The 27007-nt window shown below is 42.1% G+C and overlaps 1 protein-coding gene across 24 annotated transcripts in view; it reads right to left on the reverse strand.

Moving 5' to 3' along the window:
* ADGRL3 (adhesion G protein-coupled receptor L3) overlaps nucleotides 1-27007 on the reverse strand; it is a 1804713-nt gene that overhangs the window by 1143566 nt on the left and 634140 nt on the right. The window contains exon 1 of one of the 24 annotated variants that reach the window (XM_033915040.1): nucleotides 18972-19098. The exons of the other annotated variants lie outside the window; for them this stretch is intronic. The gene's annotated coding sequence lies outside the window, so the exon portion shown is untranslated. Of the gene's footprint in view, nucleotides 1-18971; nucleotides 19099-27007 lie in introns of those variants that run through there. 24 annotated transcript variants of the gene reach the window in all.

Consider the following 27007-nt stretch of genomic DNA (forward strand, 5'->3'; position numbering starts at 1 on the left):
CGCCGCTAAGCACATTGCGATAAGGTGCCTATATTTTATAGAATCGGATAAACACCTATCGCACAATTATTATGCTTTTAACCAATTTGAGGCTGTTAAGGGTATTTTGCCAATTAACCCACTCTTTTTACTAACGCGTAGCAACTATTTTAGTGCCAGCAGTGGCAGTAAATGCTCAGACGCTCATAGAATTACAATGAGCGTCGGAGCAGTTGCTGCCGCGGCCAGCACTAAAATCCGCACTACACATTAGTAAAAGAGGGGGTAAGTTAGATGTTTAAGAGGCACCTAACTTTAGGTGCCCTTTATAGAATCAGCCCCTAAAGGATCAGGCATATTCATGTGCTAAACAGTTAATGCAGCTGTGGTTACTGATTAGCACATGAATGCCTCCTCTAATGAAAAAATAGAAATCTCTCGCATACAAGTATTAACAACAAAGGTCTTTAAATTAATGTGGAAACTAAGAATGATAAGAGCCTATTTTGATCCATTAATATTTCAACTTTTAAAAAATTTAAAAAGGAGATAGAGCATATTTTAAACTAAGATTGGGAAGGGGAAGGGGGAGAGCCAACAATTACCCAGGAGCGGATGGCTCAGTGTTGAATATTCTAGAAGGATACTACTGAAACAGGATATTTAGGGAATCCCAATAGAGAGGATTCAACAATGGTGAAAGAAACCCAGGAGTGTTTAAGAGGAAGGCAGAATAAAGGATACAAATTATTCCTGTCAGTCTCTAAGCAGTCTGTAGATACAAGAAAAACACACAACTTGAAGTTTCTGTATACAAATGCTAGAAGAATAAAAAATAAGATGGTAAAGTATATAGCACTAAATAAAGGGATAGTTAGATAGTTATAATAGGCATCTCAGAGACCTGATGGAAGAAGCACAATCAATGGGACATTGATTTACTGGGGTACAAATTATATCGCAATGATAGAGTAGATCAAATTGGAGGGTGGGTTGCGCTATATGTTAAAGAAGGAATTGAATCAAACAAAATCACCAGTTGTCAATTACTCTCAAGAATGAGTATACTCCTCTCCTTTATTTCAGAGGGCACATTGATGGTGGTGTTACATTGATTACATGTTTGTTTTTTTTTTGGGGGGGGGACAAGGTCAATTCACTTGTTCAAACATTTTGTGCAAGAATTAAATCAATGTTATCCTACTATTCCATTTGAAGCTCACTGGGACATATTCAAAATACTAAGATGTCTAAATAACCGCCTAAGTGGGTGAGAACTCAGGACAGCCATTCAGTGAGCGTCTCAGTGCTGGGCAGGAACAAGGAAAGCTCGCTCATGCCGGTACAATGCTGGGCCATGAGAACTCGAGGCAGCCATTCAGGGAGGGATTCAGAACTGCATGGTACGTTGCTACTGCTCGGTACACCACTAGACCACCAGGTATTCTAAAAGGTACACGGGGGAGGTGGGAGGGAGGTAAAAATGTTGGCAAGATAAGCTGGGACAGGAGACGGGAGGGATCCACCCTACCAGGCCATATGGCAGTCCTAGTGATGGGCTGCAGAACATTGGGAGAGAGGGGACAGGGCAGGGAGGAGAGCTGGGTGTAGAGCCTGGCAGGGCAGGGAGGGAAGGGGGCTGCTGAGTGTAGAGCCTGGCAGGGGAGGGAAGGGGGCAGGTCACATGAATATTAATGTGCCATTCAGTGTAGTATCCCCTAGAATGCCCCTTGCTATGCAATGCTCAGCTATCTGTGTGACCATCTGAAGCCATAATACTATGAATTGCTGTAATTGCTATGAAAAATTTTACAAAAAATAAAATAAACACGTAATTTTCTTCTCAAAATTTAGATTGAGAAGCAAATTTCACACATATACAGTGTTTACAATGTGTTAATCCTTAAAGAGTGGTTTGCATAATTTTACATTATTCACACCTTACTTGTTAATTTAAATAATATTTTGAAAGCATAAAAGCATGCAACAAATTTTACTATCTCCATGGCAGAAAATTTGACAATGTTTGTGTCCTTGGGTAAGACAGCAAAACAGTTATATTTCTGTGATGCATTTCCAGTTAAGGGGAGAGTGGGATATAGCAGTGCTTCAGCACAGGCTTCTATCAGAAGGCATAGATATGGGGAAAGCCATTGCTGTTCCTGGGATTGGTAGCATGGAATCTTGCTACTATTTGGTATTCTGCCAGTTTCTTCTGACCTAGACAGGCCACTGCTTGAAGCAGGATAGTGGACTAGATGGATCATTGGTCTGTTCCAGTATAGCTATTCTTATGTAACCAATATACTTTGGCACCAGTTCTTTGCATACAGAAAAACTATTTTTTTTTCTTTTTTTCAGATGCATTTTTCCTCCAACAGTATGTGTAGTTTTGTACATTGTAGCTTTCCCTACCTAAACCATGACCCCAGAAATTCTTCTATTGAGTATGTGTGAAAGTATATACTAGTGCTGCCCAATTCGTGATTCGAATCGATTCACTTTGGGTGAATCAGTTCAAAATGATTTGTTTTCCCCAAAAAATATTGAACTCGCTGATTCGAGGTCGCGCTCCCCCCTTCCCCTTGAGACCCGCTTGTGTTTGAGCTTTCCCTCTGCCGCCGGAGTCTTTCATCTAATGTAACTTCCTGTTTTACGAAATCATAAATTACATCAGAAGGACGTTGGCATGCGCCTGTGCGAGTGTGCGATCCGCCGCCGCGGCGTCAACTTGCAAACACATTGATTTGTTCATAGTTGTTGGCTCTTGGCTAGCTTGTGCCCGAAAGCATTTCTCCTCTCGAGTCCCCGCATCTAACTTTCAGCGTTAAGTACAGGATCTCTCTATTGCAGTGCTCTCTTCTTTTTCTGAGGCCCATTCTTTAGGGAAGCTGAGAATTGGGGAGGGGGGCTGGGGAGAGGGAATATGGGGCCTATTTATTTGGGGATGCTCTGGGCCTGGGGAAGCTGAGAATCGGGGGGCTGGGGAGGGGGAATATGGGGACTCTTTCTTTGGGGATGCTCTGAGAAAGCAGAGAATCATTTCTGTAGGCTGGGGAGGAGGAATATGGTCATGCTGCCCGATTTCCTTGATGTTGTCTTGTTTAAATAAAATGTTTAAACTCAAAAAGCTGTGTCATTGAAAATGAATCGAAAAAATTGATTCAACAGGATGAAATGAATTGAAATATTTTTCACTGAATTGGGCAGCACTAGTATATACATTATGGATCATAAGACCTTAAGAATAGCCATACTCAGTCAAACCAATGGTTGATCTTAGTCAGTATCCTGTTTCCAAAATCCCAAATAGTAGTAACATTCCAAGCTATTGATCCCAGTGGTATCTTAATAGTAGACTATGGACCTTTCCTCCAATACACACTTTTTGTACTTGAAAGAAGAGTTGGCAGTTTCAGAAAACCTATTCACTTAGATCAAGGGTAGGCAATTCTGGTCCTCGAGAGCCACAGGTAGGTCAGGTTTTCAGGCTATCCACAATAACTATGCATGAGAGATTTGTATCTCAAGGAGGCAGTGCATGCAAATCCATCTCATACAAATTCATTGTGGATTTCCTGAAAACCTGACCTACCTGTGGCTCTCGAGGACCGGAATTGGCTACCCCTGACCTAGATAAATGGCTTTTATCAGTTGCCCGTCCTAACACAATCCCCCTCTTTTACAAAGGTGCGTTAGCCATTTTAGCGTGCGCTAAATATTAGCGTGCACTAAACGCTAATGTGTCCACAGACTTATAATGGGACGTTAGCATTTAGCGTGCGCTAAAACGCACAGCGCACCTTAAATTGAAGGATCAAGAATGAATCTTATGGCATGAAATGTTATGGAATTATCCCTTCAGAACTTAGATTTCAGATAAATTTCAGATTAATAATAAGGTGGGCCTTAAGACATGGTTATTTTAAAATGCTTCAAATATTGTGATTTAGAACAGAGTAGATAATGGACTTAGGGCTTCTTTTACTAAGGTGTGCTATGCATTTTAGCACGCGCTAAATGCTAACGTGCCCATTATAAGTCTATGGAAGTCTATGGACGTGTTAGCATTTAGCGCACACTAAAACGGCTAACGCGCCTTTGTAAAAGAGGGGGGTTAGAATCTGATTTTGACTCCTAATTTTCCCTCTCCTTTACAAAGCAGTGCTAGCGTTTTTAGTGCCAGCCGCAGCAATAACAGCTCCGACGCTCATAGAATTCCTATGAGCATCCGCGCTGTTACCGCCGCGGCCAGTGCCAAAAACCCTAGTGCAGCTTTGTAAAGGAGGGGGGGTTTAATTATTTTTTAAGGTTTATTTTGATTTTAATTGTCCTTTTGTGCTCCAGCCATGTTTTATTGTTATGCTACTCACACTCCCGTTCTTATTTGTTTTTTATGGTTTTTTTTCCATTTTTATTTGGATTATTGCAAACCACTTGATGTATTGAAAGGTGCTATAACAAATGCAACAAATAAATAAATCTCTCATAACTGTTATATTTGGGGGTTTTTTGTGGGTTTTAGGGTCTCATCTCAGTTTTAATGGTATGAAAGACTAGAGGGGAATTAATCAAGATGTGATAAACATGTTAGTGCGTGCAAATGCGTTAGCATTACCACCGCCTGTAATCAGGACGTGTATTTCAAGAATAAGGCCCTAAGCGCTAAAGATACCCGTTATCTGTGGGATTCTCTAAACAGCACCTTTGTTGGTAGCTGCCTTAAAAGCAGACGCCAATCACATGTCAATCACAGAAAAGCACTGTTTAGAGAACTGTGCCTCTGGTGTTAGAAATGTAGGGCAGTGCTTTCAAGCCCATGTTTCCAACACATACCTTTGACATGAATCGCGTCACTAAAGTGCCTAACGCCACTTCTGGCCTTAGCCATGCCTACAATGGCCTTAGGCACCAATAGGCATCTCCGGAAGCGCAATTCCAGCACCGTTAGTTTAGGTTCCAGTAAGCACTTTGAATTTTCATTTAAGTTGCATTTAAATGGTGTTTCCCTCTTAACTAAGGCACCAGTAGAGTGCCTACCGGTGCCTAATTTAAACATTTGTGCACGCTAACGTGCTTAGCGCCCTTTGATGAATCCTCCCCTTACAGTTTTATGCTAGTGGTTTCTTAGATACTATTATATCTCCTACTGGATTCAAAGCAGTTTACAAAAGATTATAAAAGTTTACAAAGGGTGATCAAGAACAAAAATACTAAAAATTATAAATATTGCTAAACATCATGGTTTGAGTGAAGCCCATTATTCAAAGAAATAGGTTTTCGGCAATTACGAGATGTGGCCCTCGAAAGCAACAAAGTTTTGGTGGCATCAAAAGAAAAATGGTACACCAATTAGCCTATCAAAAATCATGCTGTAAAATTTATTTTCAGAGGATTTGTTTTCCCATACCACCCCAGCCTTTATCAGATGTTCTAAATGTAAAAGAAAAAAAAACAACATGTCTCAGTACAGTTTCAATTATTTATCATCTTGTAACAATATTTTAGAATTGTCTGATCATAAGAGCAAAAAGGAATGTAATAAACCAAAAATAAAATACTGTTTACTGTTGGTCAGTTAACCCATGGGGAAAAAAGGAGTTTCATCATTACCTACTGGCAGAGCTTTTCCAACTAACAAATCTATTCCTTGCGGAGTAAAAACCCTTTGTAAGCTACTAATTATCTTTCTAATCTGTTTTGCTCTTAGCACATTCATAGAAGTCACTATTAAAGAACATAATTCTATCAAGATACATATGCATGTTGTTTACAGGAGTACAGTTTTCTCAGAGCTACTGCATGTTATTGGGGTAATAAGGCAGGTATCAAAATATACACATATGGTACACAAATAAATGACTAGAATGCCAGCTCACATGCACATGCAATCTTGACAGATATGTGCCCGTGTACAATGGGGCTCATTCGCAAACAAAGAAAAACATCCAAAAAGTAGCATAAAGGGGCAGATGGACATTTTTCTTGCCAAACCTTCCAAATTGCTAATTTCAAAACCATTTTCTAGATGGATTTATATGCTGTTTGACTGCAGTGCAACTATGTCTCAAGTGGACAGGTTTGGACATTTTTCAGCAATAATGGAACATTGTAGAGTATGTCCAGGGCACAGTTTTTGGACGTTTGAGGCTAGCCCTGTTTTCATAACGAAGTGCCAAATTGATCAGATGACGATTGGAGAGATGAGGGCATGATCCCACTTACTCCCGCATTGGTCTATAACCCACTCCCAATCCCCAAAGATGTGAATGAAACAGTACATACCTAAGGTGACCATTTATTTTGTTCATCAAAAGGGGACATCTATTAATTCTCAGTCCCGCCCCCAATCCTACTCTAGCCCCACCCCAATCCCACCCTAGCCCCGCCCCAACCCTGCCCTAGCCCCGCCACCAATTTATTCCATTCATTTTTCATGTACACATAATATCTTCATATTAATTCATAATTGTAACCTTAAAATTAAAAAAAAAAACTACAAAGCACACTACGCAGAGAAAATGTTAAATTATCATTTATATTTGAGGGGTTTCAAAGATGTCAAAGCAAATGACTTTAAAATATGCAATATCACCTCAGTAACTATAGAAAAATAGATAAATATAGTGCAAAATAGACAGCGGATATAAATTCTCAAAAATGACACATTTTGATCAGTAAATTAAAAATAAAATCATTTATCCTACCTATGATGTCTGGTGATTTTATGAGTCTCTGGTTGTGTTTCCTTCTGACTGTGTATCCTTTCTTTCATTTCTTTCTTTCTGCACTCAGGCCCAACAATTGTCCCTTTCTATTCCCTCCCTCCCTCCTTCCTTCCTTCCTATGTCCTTAGTGCCCCCAGTGCCTGTCAGTATCCTTAGTGCCCCCAGTGCCTCCTTCCCATGTCCATAGTGCCCCAAGTGCCTCCTTCCTATGACTTCCCTTGCCTTTGTCCCTCCCCCAAAGCCAGCCTGCCTACCTCCTTCCTTCCCTCCCTCCAGTGCTTGATTCAAACCCCTCCCGCGGATTCAACCCCCCCGTCCGTCAAACCGCCCGCCCGTCCACCCTTGTACCGCCGCTGCCTGCCTGCCTGTCTGTTTCCCTGCCACGCCGATTCAAACCCTGGGCCGCCGCTGCTGCTTCTTCAATTTTGACGTCGGGAAGAAGCAGCAGCGGCAGCCCAGGGTTAGAATCGGCGCGGCAGGGAGGGAAAGTGATCGCCCATCCTGGTGTCCCCGCGCACAGCTTCGCGACGCTGTCCCTGAAAACGGGACATTTCGGTGTCCCGAAGCGGTGGGTCGGGACAACGGGACAGTCGGTCCAAAAACGGAACTGTCCCGTTGAAAACGGGACATATGGTCACTTTATACATACCTGACTATACAGTATACTAGTATCAGATGTTATGGCCAGATTTATTAGAGCAGCCAGCAGTTTCCTGGAGTAGCTTAGTTATTGGTGCAGTGAGCTACAGAAAAGAAATCCCACTCTAACTACTACTTATATTGGATTATGTGAACCTTCCAAACCCCACCCAAAATACCACTGTATCTACATATAGGTGACACCTGCAGGCACAAGGGCTAGTCATGTAGTGTACAGTTGGATCCAGTAGGTTTTAAAAGGCTCACCATACAATATACAGAGGTTATGGTGAGATGTGAACCTGGGACCTTTTATGTGAAGTTCACTGTAGTGCCCCTTATGGTGCCTCACTGCTCTGCTGGGATGTCTGTGGCCAGTCTACTAAAGATGCTGGCCCCTCCTACATCCCAGTGACTTGTTGTGGGGTATTTTGGTGGTTTTTTTTTTTTTTTTCATTGGTTCAAAAAGACAGACGCTCTGAGAAGAAACACATCTTAGAAATGACCATTTTCAGTTGGTCCTTTTTCGATCCAAAATGGCATCTTGCTGAGAGGCTGGAGAGGTCGGCTTTTCTGGAGCTCCGTGGCGCCAAGCGACACTGTTCTCTTGCCAGAAAAATGGGCAAGAGAAAGGGAACGACGAAACCCCAAGTCTCAGCAGCTAGCCAAGTACCGCTGATAAAACAAACTACCTTGGAGGATTACAGAATGCCGACTGGACCCACATCGCTTGTTTCTTCTGATCAAGCACAACACGCGCAATATGCATGTGTGAGTTGAGAATAGAATGGCTCCCCTGCAGCTTGGAAGGAGTCTATTGGATTGAGAAAATCAGCGTGGAAGCCTGGGGGGAACTCAGACTTCTCTATTCTCTAGTCCAGGAATCTCTCTCTGATAAGAGTTTTCTTTCCCACAGCAAAATGTGTCGGTGAGGGTGTCCACTCCACAGGCTTTGTATCCATCTGAAACTGTGGGGGGGAAGACCCTTCTGAAAGTTCTTTGGGAGGTTATATAAGACTTAAAATTCCTCTTTTTTGAGAAGAGTAGATAAGTTCAAGAAAGGAATAAAGACCATCCTCTTCACAGACTACTTTAAATAATATTCCCCACTAGTGCTGCCCGCCCGTTTCAGGGAAAAATTTGTTGATTCAATGTACTGAATTGATTTTTTTTCGATTTGATTCAATTCATTTTTCACACCCAATAGGGAGTGTGTTTTTTCTCTCTCTCATCCTCCTGTGCAGCAGCTTTCCATCCCTCTTATTGTCTTGTGCAGCACCTCCTGACCGACCCCCCCCCCACCCATCTTCAGGTCTCCTAAATTAGTAGCAGCGGTGGTGGTGACTGGCTTGGCAGAGTCAACACAATGAACAGCTTCTCACAGCCTGTTTGTCAGGGCTTCCCTCTGTTGCATCTTCAGTGCCGTCAACAATAACACGGCAGAGTGAAGGCCCCAACGGGGCAGGCCAGGAAAAGCCTGTTCACTGCGCTGCTGCTGTTTCTGCCAAGCCAGTCACCGCCACAGCTGCTGCTACTTTAGGAGGCTCGGAGGTATGTCAGGAGGAGTCAGGACTTACTGAATCGACGAGTCCAATTTTTTTAGAAAGTGAATTAATTCAAATCGATTCACCAGAGGTGACTCAGTGAATCAATGCAAATTAGGCAGCATTACTCCCCACTAGAAACATGATAGGAAAAACACAGTAGAGATACCCAGAATGCGGAGGACATGATAAACAAAGTACAAATAATTAAAATTAGAACATGATATGGTATTATGAGTGTTAATAAGTAGGATTTAGAATGAACAAAGTACATGATACTAGTATGTAGTGTGTATATACATAGAATGAATGTACTATTTTGGCCAGGTACTAGGGATTTGGATTGGCCATCATGAAAATGGGCTACTGGAATTGATGGACCATTGGTCTGACCCAGTAAGACTATTCTTATGTTCTTATTTGCTAGCATATACTGTATATAGGGTGAAGATAGTGTGTAAATACTGTATATGTGATCAAAAAGACAATGTAAAAGAAATATAAATATACCATACCATGATGCCTACATACACCAAAACCAAAAGTGAATGCTGTATTGAAAACCATCACAGAAACACTAACTCTGATAGTAACACCATTACAGAAGCTCATGTAAACCATTCTGAATTGACTCATCCAGTCATTAGTAGTGGTATAAAAGCTTACAAACAATATATGTGAATATATATAAATTACTATAGTCCAGCTTCAATGGCATTTACTTTGCAAGTGGGTGGTCACATGGATTGACTCTGGGTTAGGGTTACCATATTTGCTAAGGTTAAAAAAAAAAAAAAGAGGATGCTTCGCCCCACTCCTGTTCCACCCAGGGTGCCATGCCCTGCCTCCCGCTAGTCTCCCCCTAAACCAATCCACCCCCTAGCACTGCCTCTCTCTCTCTCTCCAGCCTCCCACCTGAGCCACCCCAGAGTCAGGTCTGGCTCTTGTGAGTCTCTCCTGTCGCTAGTACTTTCTCCAGTGCTGCAATTTAAAAACTTCAAGCAGCCGGCAGCATTAGCAACATGGTTCTTCTGCAGTTGGCCTGCCCCAGTAGTCTTTACTCTGCAGTGTCCCGCCTACTTGGGAACAGGAAGTGCTGCAGAGTTAAGGCTTCCGGAGCAGGCTGAAATCGGAAGGATCTCATCGCTAAAGCTGCAGGATGCACCTGAGAAGGTACTAGGGTCAGGGGAGACTCGCGAGAGCCAGACCCAACTCCAGGGTGGGAGCTGGACTTGAAAGAGTGAGTCCAAAACCAAAACAAACTCCCTCCAGTCCAGGAAATTGTCCGGATACATGGACTTGTCTGGGTAAATCCGGATGCCTGGTAACCCTAGTCTGGGTAGAGCGCACACTAGTATGCATATAAAATATAGAATACAGGTCCTCATCGACTTATGACCTATGCAACTTACGACGGTTCAACTTTACGACGGGTTTCCCCCATCTCCCATCCCAGCCCATACTATTTTTTTTACCCCTCACTGCTGAACCACCAGGGAAAAGGTACGTGGGGAGGGGTAAAAAATACTGTAGTTAGTATAGGTCGACTTACGTCCAGATCGACTTGCGACCTGTCAGTTGGAACCAATTGCGGTCGTAAGTCGAAAATGACCTGTACTGCAAATTATACATGTATTTCACCAATCTAGGAATCAGCATTTGCACCTTCTTTATGGCTGGTGTATGCATTTAAAAATATAGAAGTACAAATGCCCAATTATGCTAGTATTCTACTGTACTTAAATATTAAAAAAAACCAAAAACCAGGTACCTGTACATACTTTTGAATAGGATTCAAGTAGATCCCTCCCTGACACCTAAAAACAGAATTGCCCTTACATGGGTAAAAGAAGAACAATTGCTGAATAAAGCACACATTTTTACTTGAATAAATGGTGTGTGTATTTCTAAAACCCGACTTCCATTAGTAAAACACAGTAGTGGCTTTGAAAACTGCCTCACACTGGCGAGCGTGTGACTCATTTCTAGCAAAGGAATACTGTCAACAGGACACCCTCGATCATTGACGGCTGTACAATCTGACCTCTGTATGCATGTTTCTGTAAACAGTATGTTTGTCAGACATTTATAATTTACTCATGCATTTGCCCCCTCAGGACTCATAGGGTCTTTCAGCACTTCTGGGATAAATTTATCTCTACTCAGTATCTTAATCCATCTTCTGTTTGTACAGCAGTGGACTTCAACAATAGATATATCACGCCTTTCTCAAGAGGATGAAGTCATTGCTCAATTCATCTTCCACTACTTCAGTGACAAAGTCGAGGCAGACAAAACAAAGTTTGTAAATTAAAATAATCACCTCATGGGGAAAAGGTGAGCATCTTGAACCTATTAAAAGTCATCTTCTAAACAAAGCCGCTACTTTTTTCAACATCAGATCTAGTCCATAATTTAAGAATTAACTCCTATTCTACCAAGTAAACCCTGGTGAATTCTTCTGCTGTTGAAATGAGAGTAGAGTTAGATTTACCAGCAGGCAGAGTAGAAAAGTACTAATAGGCAGCCAAACCTCAGTGCAAATTACTTGTCAGGATGCAGTGTTTGGCCAAATTGGCAAGGAGAGGAGATGGCAGCAAGCTGTCCACACAACAGAGGCCAGCTGGGGGTATAAACACACCACCGACACCACTGACATACAATATTTTATTCTATCCAACAAATGGCATTTTGAAAAGAATATTCTTTGTCTTTATTCACAGTTTTGCTATACCACAATTCATACATATGCCAAAGTGGTTTACAATATATTCATCCATAGGCACAGCAACAGAAGATCTCAGAAGAGGCCACAGCTCAGACACATTGGGTCAATATTTTCAGAGAGTTACAAGAGTGTTGAATAATTTATCTACCCAAGTATGAAAGAAAATAGCAAGCGCGTTGAAACAAGTCTGTGCATGTTGTGGCATGTCTCAAGCTTACTCGTGCATAGTTTACGGCTCAGTGTAAGTCTAACATTCTAAAAGAGACTGATGTCAGGAGAATGCTAGATTTGGAGCACCATTCAGTAATAAAATTTATCACAAAAGAAGGGAAAAAGACAAAGGAGATCCATAAATGCACGACTGCAATTTATAATTTATGGTGAATCGGTCCAATCATCCTACAAAGCAAAATTTTGCAGTAAGCAATTTAAGTGGGGTAGATGACCCTCATACAGGATGACCTATGGAAGAAACTTCCACATAAATGTGTAAGAAAGTCGAGGATTTAATTTTTTCAGTCGGATGAATTAAGGTCTCCCGAAAAGCTGAAGAAATGGGCACCTCGGCAGGTACAATTTGGAAAATAATTAATGAAAATTTGGGCACGTCCAAGGTTAGTGCAAGATGGGTTCCAACAATGCTGATGCTATGTCAGAAGGCCAAACAGGCAAACAGAAGAGCCCCTCACCTTGGGATACAAGGACAACAAGGAAAGACAAGGGGGATGTCTTTACAACCAAGATAAGTCTTTATTAGAAACAGTAGGTCCCAACAAGGATCCCAGTTTCAGCATATAGAAGATGCCTTCTTCAGGGGACACTTGGATGAAACGATGCAGGTTCAAAAAAAAAAAACTACTAAAGCAGAGAGTCACACTCTGCTTGATGCTGTGAAAACGAAGCATGTGAAGAGTATAAACTATGATTAACATACATGAAAGTCAATTCAAAGCATGTCTAAGATAAAGTGGCATAAAAGCAATTCCATTAACACAACTAAGGTTGCAAGATGATTCCTTTCATTCACTGATCAAAATTTAGGTTGATTAAATAGTGCAGTACGCCAGAGATGTGCAATAAATCTGACCTCAAATTACACATATTTTAAAGATGCCTCACCCTTGACCTGAATGCAACTTAGATCATGTTGTGTTACCACTTCTGTTGTCTACAATTTCACATTGTCAAGTAAAAAATCAATCAAAATCACAGAATCCCATTAAGCTGTAGCTGTGCTTCAACACTTAATGAATTTGCCAAGATTTTAATCAATGCCTTATCTTGCCTCTCCTACTAACACAGAAGTAAAAGGCACAGAAAGGCAAAAATATTTTACCCCCCCCCCCTTTTATCAAGCTACGCGAGCTAAATGCCAAGACGCCCATGTTATTCCTATGGACAGCTCGGCATTTAGCTTGATAAAAGGGAGGTAGGGTGTTAATTTTTAATTGAATAGATGAGTTATAAATGCATATTGCTCCTCCTTTGGATTGTCTGTTAAGTTTTTCTGGTGTAGGCTTTGCTCCACTTTCGTTTTTCAGGTTTTGCCACTTGTTTGGCACTTCTGCCCCGGGGGGAGGCTGGGCTTCTGGGGTAGTTTCCATTCTACCTATTCGTTTCAATGGTTCCTTTTTGCCTGGGATTGATAGCCTTAGTTTTGCCCGGTGGGCAGCAAGGGGTATTCATTATGTGTTTCAAGTGGTCGATGATGATGGTATCCTGAAGCCTTTTACACAGTTGCGTAATGAGTTTGATCTTCCCTCCTCTGATTTTTTTGCTTATATGCAACTTCATCATTTCCTCGTTGCCCTCTTCTTCTTTACAAGCTTCTTGTCATGACCTGCTGTCCACAACTTTTACCATCGGCTCCCAACTTCCTGTTCCTCTCAAATTCCATCATCGCCACTTGAAGGATGAGTCCCCCTTGTTTGATCACTCAAAACTACGAGCAGCTTGGATATGTGATCTTGGTGTGGAATTGTCTGATGATGTGCTTTTACAGGCTGTGCATAGGCTGACTACATTTCGAAAATATACTACCTTTTGGGAGCAACACTACAAGTTGGTCTTCCGTTTATACATTTCCCCTAAGAGGGCACACCTATCTGGACTGCGTGAGACTGCTGCCTGCCCTCGCTGTCACGCTCCAGAAGCAGGCTTGGGACATATGTTTTGGACTTGCCCTAATGTTCAAGCCTTTTGGACTGCTGTTTTTGTTTTTGTGGAGCACATTTGGAAGATCTCCATTCGTTGCTCCCCTTTGCGCTTGTTTGGAGTAACTCTCCATCATTTCCCTCATAAAAGGGGAGTAGCAACCTTCCTCAAGTGGTCTGTTCTTGTTGCTTTGAAATGTATTTTGTTAAAATGGCTTAAAGCCAATGCTCCGGACTATTCCCTTTGGCGCTGTAGGATGATTACTCTCCTGATGTGGGAAAGGAGGAATGCGACTGACCTTTTTTCTCTTTCGGGTCGCATCTTTCAGCGCACTTGGGAACCGTTTTGGACAACCATGGCTCCACTGGCTCGCAGTCGTTTGCTTAACTGTTTATTTTGTATTCTTGTTTTGCTTTGTTGCTCTTGGCATACCTGTCTCATTTTGTGTTCTTTTCCTTGACACCTTTTTGTTTGGAAGGAGGACCCGGGGGTTGTGGGGGGGGGGGGATTTAGGGGGGAGGTTAGGAGGGGGCGGTTTGGGTGTTGTTATTGAAAACTGTTGAGCTTGTCTGCTCACTGCTTGTTATCCTGTTGCTGTTTTTGTAAGCTCAATAAAATACATTTGACTATAAATGCATATTGCAGTGTCTGCTTAACCATACTATAGTATTTTTACAAGTGTTCTATTGGCCACACTTTAAAAGTAAACTAGTCTTATGATACATAATATAAAGTTGAAAACTTTCAGAGATCTTAGTGGGGTATGATGAAAAACGTATGTGGTAGGAATGACTTGGCATTTACATTTAGGAAATCAGAAGAAAATAGTTGTTGAAAAAATTTCACCTACAGTCAGTGACTTAGTAAGTGGGGGTGGACCACCCCAGGCACCGCCTTGGTGGAGGCATCGGCACCTCTCCGCCTCCCCAAGCCACGCTCAAGCCCTCCCTTCCCCATTCCCTACCTATTTAAAATCTTTGCCAGCGCGAGCAACTACTCTGGCGTGTTGCTTGCGTCGTCCTGGCTCCTTCTGAAATCACTTCTGGATCACGGGGGCCAGGAAGTGACATCGCAAGGAAAGCCAGCGACGACAGCAGGCTGGAGAAGCTGCTCAAGATATAAAGAGGTACGGGGTGGGAAGTGCAGCAGGGAGCGTGCGGGGGTATGGGGCAAAGAGAGCATGGGGAGGGAGAAGAGGGCACGGGGAGGGAGGGCACACCGCCCTGGGCGTCTCCTTCCCTAGCTACACCACTCTACTATACAATCATCTGCAACAGGGGAAAAAATACTCAATAATTACTCAGGACTATCAGCTAGAGTGGAAAATGTATCTATTCACTGATATCAATAAGACATCAAAGCTATGTTTCATCATACACCCTTGCCTTATCATTTTTGCCAAGTTGTGTCATATTATATTAGCCATGTTTTGAAATACTATGTTTGCCATGCTGTTTTGCTAAACTATACTCGCCATGTCATATTGTAATTTTACCTTGCATTGTCAACTATGTTTTGCCATCTTTGTCAATGTTTACCATGCTATCTTTTACCATACTATGTCTGAGAATGTGGTGTGGTAGTTAGAGCTGCTCCTTGTGTCCCTGGACAGTCACCTAATCCACCCCCCTCCCGCTCCCCATTATCCCAGGTACATTAGACAGATTGTGAGCCTGCCGGGATAGACAGGGGAAAATGGTTTTGAGAACCCGAATAAATTCATGTAAACCATTCCGAGATCCCCTGGGAGAATGGTATAGAAAATTGAATAAATAGAATGTAAAATATTTAAATCATTACCGGTACCTGCCTGATACTCAGTCCCTAGTGGTCAGTAGTTCTAAAGTCACTGGACAGTCACGGGTTGAATTAAGCCTGGATATTCAATGCTGGAGCTATGTCCAGGAAATGGCACTGATTATATAGACAACCACTGACCCAGAAGTAATGCAATAGCCAGCCTATATTCTGTGGTGGCACTGACATAGGTTTGCACAAAAGGAAGTCCTAACCATTTAATTATGCTAACACTGGCACCAATATGGCCAGTGCCTGCATAACTGCTGGCTCTTCCCTCACTCTGCCTCTGTACTACCCCAGGACTAACTTCACAGTGCCAGAACAGTCATAGGAGTAATTAGGAGCACTGTTCAGTTAAGTGCACTGAATATTCCAGGGATTTGAGCGAGCAAAAGCCTTTCCTGCCCACATAAACCCTATTGAATATTGACCCTTACAAATCTACATTTGCTTATCCACAAATGATACATACTTTGTTTATAGAAGTCAAAAGCAACCACAGTGTGATATGTCTTTCAACACATTATCAAGCGATTAACATTGGCTCCAGGGTTTCACTTGTTTTCTAAATATTGTGAGGGGAGATATGACAGAAGCCTATAAAATACTGAGTGGAGTAGAAATGGTAGGCGTGAATCATTTGTTTATTCTTTCCAAAAATACAAGTACTAGGGAGCATATAATGAAGCTAGTAAGTAGTAAATTTAGAACAAACTGGGAAAACATTTTTTCATGCAACAATTAAACTCTGAAATTAGTTGCCAGAGAAATGTGGTAAAAGCAATTAGCTTGGCATAATTTTTAAAAGGTTTGGATAATTTCCTAAAAGAAAAGGCCATAAACCATTATTGAGATGAACTTGGGAAAATCCACTGCTTATTTCTAGGATAAGCAGCACAAAATCTGATTTACTCTTTTGGGATCTTGCCAGGCACTTGTGACCTGGATTAGCCACTGTTCGAAACAGGATACTGGGCTTGTTGGACTTTTCATCTGTCACAGTATGGCAAGGCTTATGTTCTTTTTGTTCTTAAATATTGTCAAAAACCCATAACAATAGATGTTCTCTCGGTACATAAAAGGATGCCTAGGTGAAAGACCCATAAGGTACCTATTTTATATAGCCAACATAGGTGCCTAAGCACCTTTGTAAAATAGGCTACCAGGATCAGTCCCTGCAGTACACAAATATCAATGCATGAATATACACCTGCTCTGATGAAAGTGGAGATTTATCTGCATACTCACTCCCAGTTCTATATATGGTGTGGAAATTTGCATGCCCAAATTTGCACACACACACTCCCAAAATGTGGGTGCAAGCTCAGAGCCATAACTGGGGACTAACAGCCAATTACTGAAGTTAATTGGCACCCATTAGAATCTATGCACACATCTGTCTGCATGCTATCCTATAAGGCAGCGCATATAGCTCCCATAGCATGTAACTCCAAATGGGGTGTGGCTTTGGGAGGAGCATGGGCGTGTCTGGGGCGTTCCAAAACATTGTACACCTAGTTACAGAATACTTCCTCAGCGCCCAACTTGGGTGTCAGCATTTACACCAGGTTTCAGCAGGTATAAACACAGCATGTGACGTTTGAGCGCCAGAATTAGCACCGTGCGATTCAATAAAAGTGCACACTCTTTACAGAGCTATGCTTAGTACTGATCTTTTCCATCCTCCATTTGTTAGGGCAATTTATAGAATCAAGTCCCCTTTGTGTATACACATACATTTTTATAATTGTGCGTGCACACTGCAACTCCACCTCAGTTCCAGTCTAACTATGCTCCCTGTAATTTTTAGTGCAGAGCATATAAAAGTACAGTAAAACCTTGGTTTGCAAGTGTTTTGCAAGACAAGCAAAACATTTTATTAAATTTTAACTTGATATACAAGCAAAGTCTTATAATATGAGTGCATACAATATACACGTGTCACATCATTACAACTGTGCCGATGGTTCTTCTCTCTCCGACACTGCAAGAGTGTAGCGACTGTTCATCTTAAAAGGTCCAGGAGGGGGGTGTTGGAGGGCCTACAGGTGGGGTGAGGGCGTGGCAGGGGAGTGAGCACCCCTCCTGTCACAGATATTCATGGAGGAAGGGGGGGCGGAAGGGAGCGGGCATTTCTCCTACCAGCCGACTTCATGGGGGTTTTGGGGGAGTTCCCTTCCGAGGCCACTCAACTGATCACAGCAGGGAGATTTCCTTGCCGTGATTAGCTGATGGCAAGGGATCAGGCACAATTCTCTAACCTGCACCTGTAATATGGGCGCCATTTAGAGAATCAGTGTGGTTAGGTGGGGTTAGGCATCTGTCCATCAGGGCAGATGCAATTCTGTTTAGGACACCAGTCTGCGATTCTTAGCCGCTTCTTAGACAGCTGCTGAGACTGGAATCCCTCTAAGTGTTTTACCTGCCTTTACTGCACGATATCCCATATCCCTAGTGAAGAAGGTACCCGGGGGTACCTGATAGGGAATATGTTGGAAGTTTTGTTTTTTTTAAATTTACAGCAGAAAAGGGGGAAAAACATACACACAAACACATATTGTGACCGGGCAAGGACCTGACTAAACCAGACCAGAATCCTAACCCGGATCACCCAAACCTCGGCCGAGCGGTAAGGCAAGGTATGGAGGGTAGCTGGGTATGCAGAATAAAGAAAATATAGCAACAAATTGTCCAGTTTAGCTTTTATTTCACCTTATGTACCACAGCGCACACTTCTTGAGAGGATATGCTCAAAACCTCTCAGCATTCCTAGGAACATAAAAATCAAATCACATGACAACTTCATAAATTAGTACAGTTTTAACAGCTCACAGTCCCAGGCATCATTCTGGCTCAAACCACTACTGCCATTAATAGCAACTTGCCTCTGAGGCAACTCCTGGGGTGGAAGCAGCAATTCACCCCCCCCAGGACACGGAATCCTTTCCAAACCCATAGATCAAGGTCACGCCAGATCCACCTCCCAATAAGTTCAACTAGATGTAAGAAGAAAAAAAAACCAAAACCTTCAGAGAGCTGTTTTATCTCAATGTCTGTGCTTTACCAAAACTCAAGTCCAAAACAGCACTCAGCTGGATTCAAACACCAAAATTAACCTGCACTGCCTGGCCAGGTTGCACACAGTTCCTATAGGACTTTCAAACTATGGTACTGGCTTTAACTTTGCCCTTTTAATTCTGTGAGGCTTCACCACTTTCCTCTTACAACAACACTTTTCACTTTCAAAGGCTTCAACACATTTCCATTTCTTCACACATTACTACTTCAGCAGGTTCAGTTTCCATATCCCCATTAGTTAGTTCTTCCGGCATTTCAACATCATTCAATTTACCATCAAAAGAACTATCTATCTGAAACCTCACTCATGAGGTCTCCTACCTGCTTTTCCAGTGAAGTATCTGCTTCAAGCTTTATAGTCCTTGATTGCAGATATCTTTTCCCTTCTGAGTTTTTCTGAAGATCTGTGGCTGCCTGTACTGCCTGCAAGACATACCCTTTTCTGTTGCCTTGGGTTGATTAGCTCTAGAACCACCTGGAAATCTAGCTTTCTGCACTTGGGCTCTGATAGCAACTCTGCTGATTAGCCCTGCTTGCAGCTGAACTCAGGGCAGGGACTAATCCAGCTCTGAGCTTGCTCTTAGCCTGCTAGGTGCCTGCTGGGACTTGTGGTTATTTATCACTTACTGTTTTCAGTTTATTACCAGGCAAGGACAACTCAGTCACTGCAGTGCTGTCTTTCTTTTTGGTTTTATTAAGTAAAAGGGTTTTGTTTTCCCGCCTAGCTCTAGAGCAGTGGTCTCAAACTCAAACCCTTTGCAGGGCCACATTTTGGATTTGTAGGTACTTGGAGGGCCTCAGGAGAAAATAGTTAATGTCTTATTAAAGAAATGACAATTTTGCATGAGGTAAAACTCTTTATAGTTTACAAATCTTTCCTTTTGGCTTAGGGCTCCTTTTACAAAGATGTGCTAGCGTTTTTAGCACAGGCACCGGATTAAACTAAACTAAACTAAACTAAACCATTAGGTTTGTATACCGCACCATCTCCGTAAGCGCAGAGCTCGGCACGGTTTACAGAGGATAAGAGGAAAGGAATTACAAAGAAGGGGTATAGGAGAGGGACAGAGAGGATAGAGAGGGGCAGGGTACTAGAGAACGGGAGGAGATTAGATTTTTGAGAAAAGCCAAGTTTTCAAGCGTTTACGGAAGGCTTGGAAGGAGCTAGAATTTCTGAGCGGGGATGAGAGGTTGTTCCAGAGTTTAGTGGTTCTAAAGGGGAGGGATGTTCCAAGTTTTCCTGCGCGGGATATACCTTTTATAGACGGGAAAGATAGTTTCAGTTTTTGGGAGGGTCTAGAAGAGAGTGGGTTTGATGAATTCCAAAAAACTACCGCCTGCTCATGAGGAGGCGGTAGTGGCTAGTGCGCGCGCTAAGACCGATAGTGCACCTTTGTAAAAGGAGCCCTTAGTCTTAATAATAATATTGTCATTTATAGCTAAAGAGACGTATGATCAAGAAACTGTTTTATTTTACTTTTGTGATTATGATAAACATACCGAGGGCCTCAAAATAGTAGTTGTCGGGCCGCATGTGGCCCCCCAAGTCGCGAGTTTGAGACCACTGCTTTAGAGGCAAGCTAGGGAGTAATAGCAGGAGAAACATGCCCAAAACCCTTTACTTTTGTTTTAGCCTCTGAGCACTGCAGGGTCTCTTTAGGCATCACAGGGCTCTCCCTGTGACAATATATATTCTTTATGATCATCATACAACCTTTTAAATCCCTTTGCTAGTCTGTCAGAGAAAGCAAATTTCTTACATAAAGAGGCACATTTTCAATCTAATTAAAATTTTTCATATGTGATGAAGGACATTTATTAATTATCAGCTTTACAAAGATAATCAGTTTAAAAAAGGAAGGAGTTAGAAATGCCACAAGACTGAAGTAGATGAGAACTAATTCAGCCGAGAGCAAGGTGTTTGCATTTTTATATAATCAGAAGTGCCAACGGGAAGAATGCAGAGCTGGATGCGAAAAGAAGGTCAGAAAAGCAATAAATGACAGGATTAAAGAGTGAATGAAGTAAAAGAAAGGTTTTACTATGATTAAGAGTGAATTTATTTTCGAGAGTTGGACAGTTTGACCTCTCTAGCCAAGACTTTTTTTTTACCCACTTGAAACTAAAGCAATATCTGGAATCACTAATCAAGAATAATATACATAAGCAGATGCCCACTGCTCTGGACCAAAGGATTATCTGTCCTCTGGGAGTTCGATAGGGTCCTAATTAGATCACTTGGTTTTAAACCACTATCTGCTTCATTATCAAAAGGGCAATTCTACAACCAAGTGCTTACAATAATGCATCATTTGTGCACATACAGAAAACTGGCACTTCTGTGTGGTAAGTGGCAGCCAATCAGCTTACAGAATGTAATTTATACCATTGCCACTTTAGGTACCTGTAATTATTCTAGGTCTATGGCTGGTGTATCTCTGGGCACTTAAATAAAAACAATTTTTTTTTATTTATACAGGGTGGGCCACGGAAAAGTAGCCCGCCTCTAATATATTTTTAAGAAATTGATGTATTACTTTTAATTTGTAGACTCCTAATGAAGACGGTGATGGGAATAAAGCGTGCCAGACAATCGCACGTGGACAAAAACACTAAGACAAATGCATGCAGGACGTCAGTGCGCCGGATTAAAAGGTAACTTTAAAGCCCCCCCGAGAGAGGGTGTGGGGGAAAACCCTACCACTTTACTTAGAAGTGTTGCCGCTGCTGTGGGGGGTAGGGGAGGAATCCCTACTTACAGAGAAAATTGTCATTTTTTACTAAAACACTGGGAAAAGTTACTTTCCTCTTTAATTGGGGGGGGGGGTGTTCCTCCCCCAAACCCCCCAACGGCAGCGCCAACACTTCTAAATAAAATCAAGGGGTTCCCACATACACACACCCTCAGAGTGCTTTAAAGTTACCTTTCATCTGGCTCACTGACATCCTGTGCGCATTTGTCTTAGTGTTTTTATCCTCACGCGCTTTTGTCTATGAATAGAGAATGACACGGTGACAAAATTCATCACTGTTCCCGTCCCCGCGGATAACCGCGGGAAATAATCCCATGTCATTTTCTAGTGTCTATTTCAATCTCAATCCTTCTACACCAGCATTATTCAAAACAAAACTTGCGGGTCAGTGGTTGTGGCCATTCATTCTCTGATTTTTCCCTCTCTCCTTAAAGAAAGACATGAAGATGGTTTACCGCGGTTATCCGCGGGGACGGGAACGGTGATTAATTTTGCCACCGTGTCATTCTCTATCTATGAACCAATGAAGATACATTGTTTGCTGTATATACTCGAATATAAACCATCTGTTGTCACTTGTGGGTAAGTGAATAAAAACAATCCACTTGCTCGTTTATGTTGTCATACTATAGCCGGAGGCGGGCTACTTCTCCGTGGCCCACCCTTTTATTTTGCAAAAGCCTTTTGGTTCTCTGTGGTTTACAAAACAGATGAGCTGACCATTGTCAGCGAGCTACACTTGATGAAGTTACAGGGAAATACTTTTAAAACCAATAGGAGGAAATATTTTGATTGATGATGATACTCTAACCCCAAATTGGTGTCCTTCTATTGATCGGACCCCAGGGTATATTTGAGGTCTTTTTCCTCTGTTTTGATATTATTACATATTATACACAACTATGTCAATCTAAGGATTTTGTTTTTTTGAACACTCTTTTAAGGCAGTCACAGATTTTGCTAATTTTGAGAGAGAGAGACATGTTTGTTGCATCATATCAGGAAAAAAAAAAAGACAGATGCACCAAAGCCTTGTATGTGCTGTGTATTTGTATGATGGTGGTGAGATAGAGGCTCTGCAAATCCAGGTGTGGTGGTTTTTTGTTGTTGTTTTGTGTTTTTTGTTTTGTTTTTGTTTTTTTTTGGGGGGGTTGCCATCACCATTCTAGTTTAACGGTATCAGCATTGTAAAATATGACACTGGAAGGAGAACAGTAGTATAGTTAATTTGTTTTTAAATCTGCTTTTCACTCTTAACCCCTCTTTTATTTATTCAATAATTCCCAATCATTCCCACAATAAGTCTTATTTGTCCTGGGTGTCTGTCTTGTATAGACTGAGCAGGCATTGTCTTACATGTTTGTGTACAGTGCTATGTACGTCTAGAAGTGCTATAGAAATGACAAGTAGTACTTGAAGGTAGGGTAGACTGTTGGAGATTAGAGTGATGTTAAGAGAGCTTGCAAGGACCCATCTCCTGCCTGCATGCTCCCTCCTGCTGAGGCTCTTGGTGTACATTGACACTTAGACTATAGATCAGGGATGTCAAACTCAATCACATAAGGGACCGACGTCTAAAACATAGGCTAAGTTGCGGGCCAGATTTTTTATTGAGATACTTAGGAGTTCTTTTATTAAGGTAACATAGTAACATAACATAGTAGATGACGGCAGATAAAGACCCGAATGGTCCATCCAGTCTGCCCAACCTGATTCAATTTACATTTATTAATGTTTTCTTCTTAGCTATTTCTGGGCAAGAATCCAAAGCTCTACCCGGTACTGTGCTTGGGTTCCAACTGCCGAAATCTCCGTTAAAACCTACTCCAGCCCATCTACACCCTCCCAGCCATTGAAGCCCTCCCTAGCCCATCCTCCACCAAATGGCCATATTCAGACCGTGCAAGTCTGCCCAGTACTGGCCTTAGTTAAATTTTTAATATTATTTTCTGATTCTAGATCCTCTGTATACTAACATAGTAGATGACGGCAGATAAATGCACACCATAATAAAAGGACCCCTTAGTCTTAGTAGAAGTATAGGATTACAACCTCTCCAACCCCATGCCGGCTCTGTGATGTAAACAAAATAAATAAAAAATACTCTTTCTCTTTCTTTTAGGTCCTAGCTCACGCCTGCTGTCTAGCACCAGCTCTGGCAGGATACACATTTCAAATCTGACATAGTGTAATCACAAATAAAATATTTTTTCTAACTTTTGTTGTCTGGTCATTATTTAAATCATGTTGTGGTCCCAGGCTCTGGTTGTCTTCTGATAGCTCGCTTGCCAGGGTCTCCTTCTTTCTTCTTCCTTTCCGTTTCCCTTCCCTTCTCCAGAGGTCTGGCATCTTTCATTTTGGACCGAGATTTGGCCCTCTGTTCCTTCCCTCCCTCCCAGCTTCCCATTCTCACATTAAAGCAGCCTGAAGAAGATTGCCGGTCAGCTGTAATGATCCTAGCAGGCTGTCATCAACCTCCGCAGCACGTTCCCTCTGCCGCGGTCGCGCTCTTCCTCTAACATATGTGACAGCAGCCTGCTAGGATCGCTAGAGCCGATCAGCGATCCTCTACAGGCTGCTTTAATGTGAGACCAGGAAGCCACATGAACCTACAGCTGATGCAGCGCTTGTACCTGATTGGGTAAAATGCCTGCCGGTAGGCCAGCTTAAGTGCAAATTTGCAATTGTCTGGTGGGCCAAATTTTATTACACCATGGGCCAGATTTGGCCCGCGGGTCAGAGTTTGGCATGTCTGTTATAGATAATCTGAAAAAAAGTCAATTGGGTTATTTGAAAGCTCTCTGCATGACACACTAAGGGAAATGAACATCAGAATCGTTCACAGGATTTTTAAAAATCTATTTTGATCACTGAAGGCAGAAATACTGCAGACTGGTAAATATGTATGCTGCTGCTACTACTACTAATAATAATTATTTCTAGAGGGCAACCAGACGTACACAGCACTGTATAGAGTCACAAAGGAGACAGTCCTTGCTCGAATGAGCATACAATCTAAAAAGTCAAGCCAGACAAACAGGATGCCAGGGTAGGGGTTACAGTTAGTATGGATGGTTAAACTGCTGGCTGGGGTGGTGAGCAAAGGGCAGTGGGGAGTAGGGTTATGACCTCAAAAAGTTGGATTTTCAGCCTACTTTTGAATTAGGGAAGGGCTGTACGCACAGATTCAAGTAGTTTATTCCAGGGCATATGAGGCAGCAAGATGAAATGTACAAAGTCTGGAAGTGGCAGAGGAGGAGAAGGGTAAAGATAAAAAGCAACTTATATGAGGAACAGAGTTCTTGGGTTGGCGTATATGGAAAGACAAGAGAAGAAAGAGACTGAGGGGCTGCAGAATGAACACACTTGTAGGTCAGTAATAGAAGTTTGAACTGTATGCGAAGGCAGATAGAGAGCCAGTGGAGTGATTTGAGGGGTAAGGTGAGTGTAGCGAAGTTGGCAAAAGATAAGTCATGCAGCTCAGTTTTGCACAGATTGCAGACTGAGCAGGAGACCTGTTAGAGGTAAATTACAATAGTCAAAGTGTGAGGTTACAAAGGTATGGACAAAGGTCCAGGTAGTGCGCTTAGAGAGGAAGGGGCAAATGTTGGTGATGTTGTAGAGATAGAAACGACAGGCTTCATCAGCAGTTTGTTGAAAATCTAAAATAATCAGATAAAGAGGCATCTGAGTTCATGCAGGTCAATCATTATTTGGTCAAATTCATAGAAATCTGTTTCTTAGATGATTGGAAAAACACCACAGTAAAAGAGAAACGTTTCCAAGCCCTTTCACCTAGTGCACTGCTGATGGCCAACCTGTGGATATAAGTGATCTCTCATGGGAAAAACAATTTCACCCATCCCCAATAGAAACCATTCTATACCCGTTCATACCCATTGTTCCCTACAGTGTGTGTGAGTGTGTGTGTGTTGGGGGGGGGGATGGGGTGGTGCTTCAACACTGTGTCTTTCATCACTAGGTACAGGCAGATTCCTTGGAGTCCCGAAGAACTTGATTGTCTCTCATTATTGAAAATGTGACAATGAAATAGTACCCACCACTTCCAGAAATATAGGTAGACTCCCCCCACTTAGCTTTAGAGGGAATAGTGCTCATACACATTCCATCCCCAACACTACCTGCAGGTTCTCCCAGCAGGAAGGATGAAAAGGAAGAAATGAGATGGGTAATTTATTTTTAGAGCAGATTCAATTATTCTTAAAGGCTCAAGCCATTTCAGATTAATCTTTTGGCACTGATATTTTTGATGAGATTGCTTAGAGCTACCGTGTATATAGTACCTGCAGAACTGCAAAGCTTTGGTTTCTAAGCAGCAGTGGCGCTAGTGCTCCAATAGCCTTTCTCAATGCATTTCAGGCCTCATTCATCTGCTGCAATAATACCCTATCTCAATAAGTTCAAGTCTTATTTTGATGAGGTCAGATATCTGGAGCACCCTCTTGTAGGAAACCCACAGAGGCTTCTTCCATCCATGTGGGATCACACGGTGAGTTCTCCCATCTCTGCGGGATTCCCATGGACCTGAAAGTTATAAACCAGTGGGTTTTCCTGGGTTCCAAATGATTCCCACAATCCCTGTTCCTTTGCAGTTCTTTACTCTAGACCTGATCCTAGGATAGGTACAGTCATCCTGGTTGATGAGTATGAGATTAGTGACAGCAGTTTTAAAACATCTGGCAATCAAATCTGCTCTCCTAATAGACCCTCAATTAAACAAATCTCCCAAACCTCTAAGACTATCCTCTATTGTCCCCTTTACTTGATGGTATTACCTGGAAACTCTTATCCTCACACTTTCTACATATCCTAAAACAATATACTGTATTCATATTTATTGGGGTTTTGATTAAAATAATAATAATAAAAGCATCATGGCGGTGAACATTAGAGAATGACATGGAGACTTAGTTTCCCATCCCTGCAAGCTCTGTCATCATCTGCACAAGCCTCAAACAATTTAAAATCATAAGTGTTTGAGGCTTGTGCGGTTAAGGTAGAGCTTACAGGAATGGGGCAGGGACAGCAACAAAGCTTGTGGGGACAAGGAAATTGAGTTCCTGCGGGAATAGGGAAAATTTTGTCCCCGTGTCATTCTCTAGTGCAGGGATGCCCACACTTTTTTGGCTTGCAAGCTACTTTTAAAATGACAAAATCAAAATGATCTACCAACAAGAAAATTTAAAAAAACACAAAGCACACTATACGCAGAGAAAATTTAATTATCATTTGTATTGGGGGGGGGGGGGTTTCAGAGGTCAAGGGAGATGACTTTAAAATATGCTTTGTCACCTCAGTAACAACTATACAAAAATAAACAAATATACCCCCCTCCCCTTTTACTAAACCTCAATAGCAGCTTTAAGCACAGGGAGCTGCACTGAATGCCCCTTCGCAGCTCCCGATGCTCATAGGCTCCCTGCGCTAAAAACCTCTATCGTGGTTTAGTAAAAGGGGGCCATAGTGCAAAATAGACAGCAGATATAAAGTCTCAAAACAGACACATTCTGATCACTAAATTGAAAATAAAATCATTTTTACTACCTTTTTGTCTGGTGATTTCATGAGTCTCTGGTTGCACTT

Source organism: Geotrypetes seraphini, chromosome 1, assembly GCF_902459505.1.
Source record: "Geotrypetes seraphini chromosome 1, aGeoSer1.1, whole genome shotgun sequence".
Lineage (NCBI taxonomy): Eukaryota > Metazoa > Chordata > Amphibia > Gymnophiona > Dermophiidae > Geotrypetes > Geotrypetes seraphini.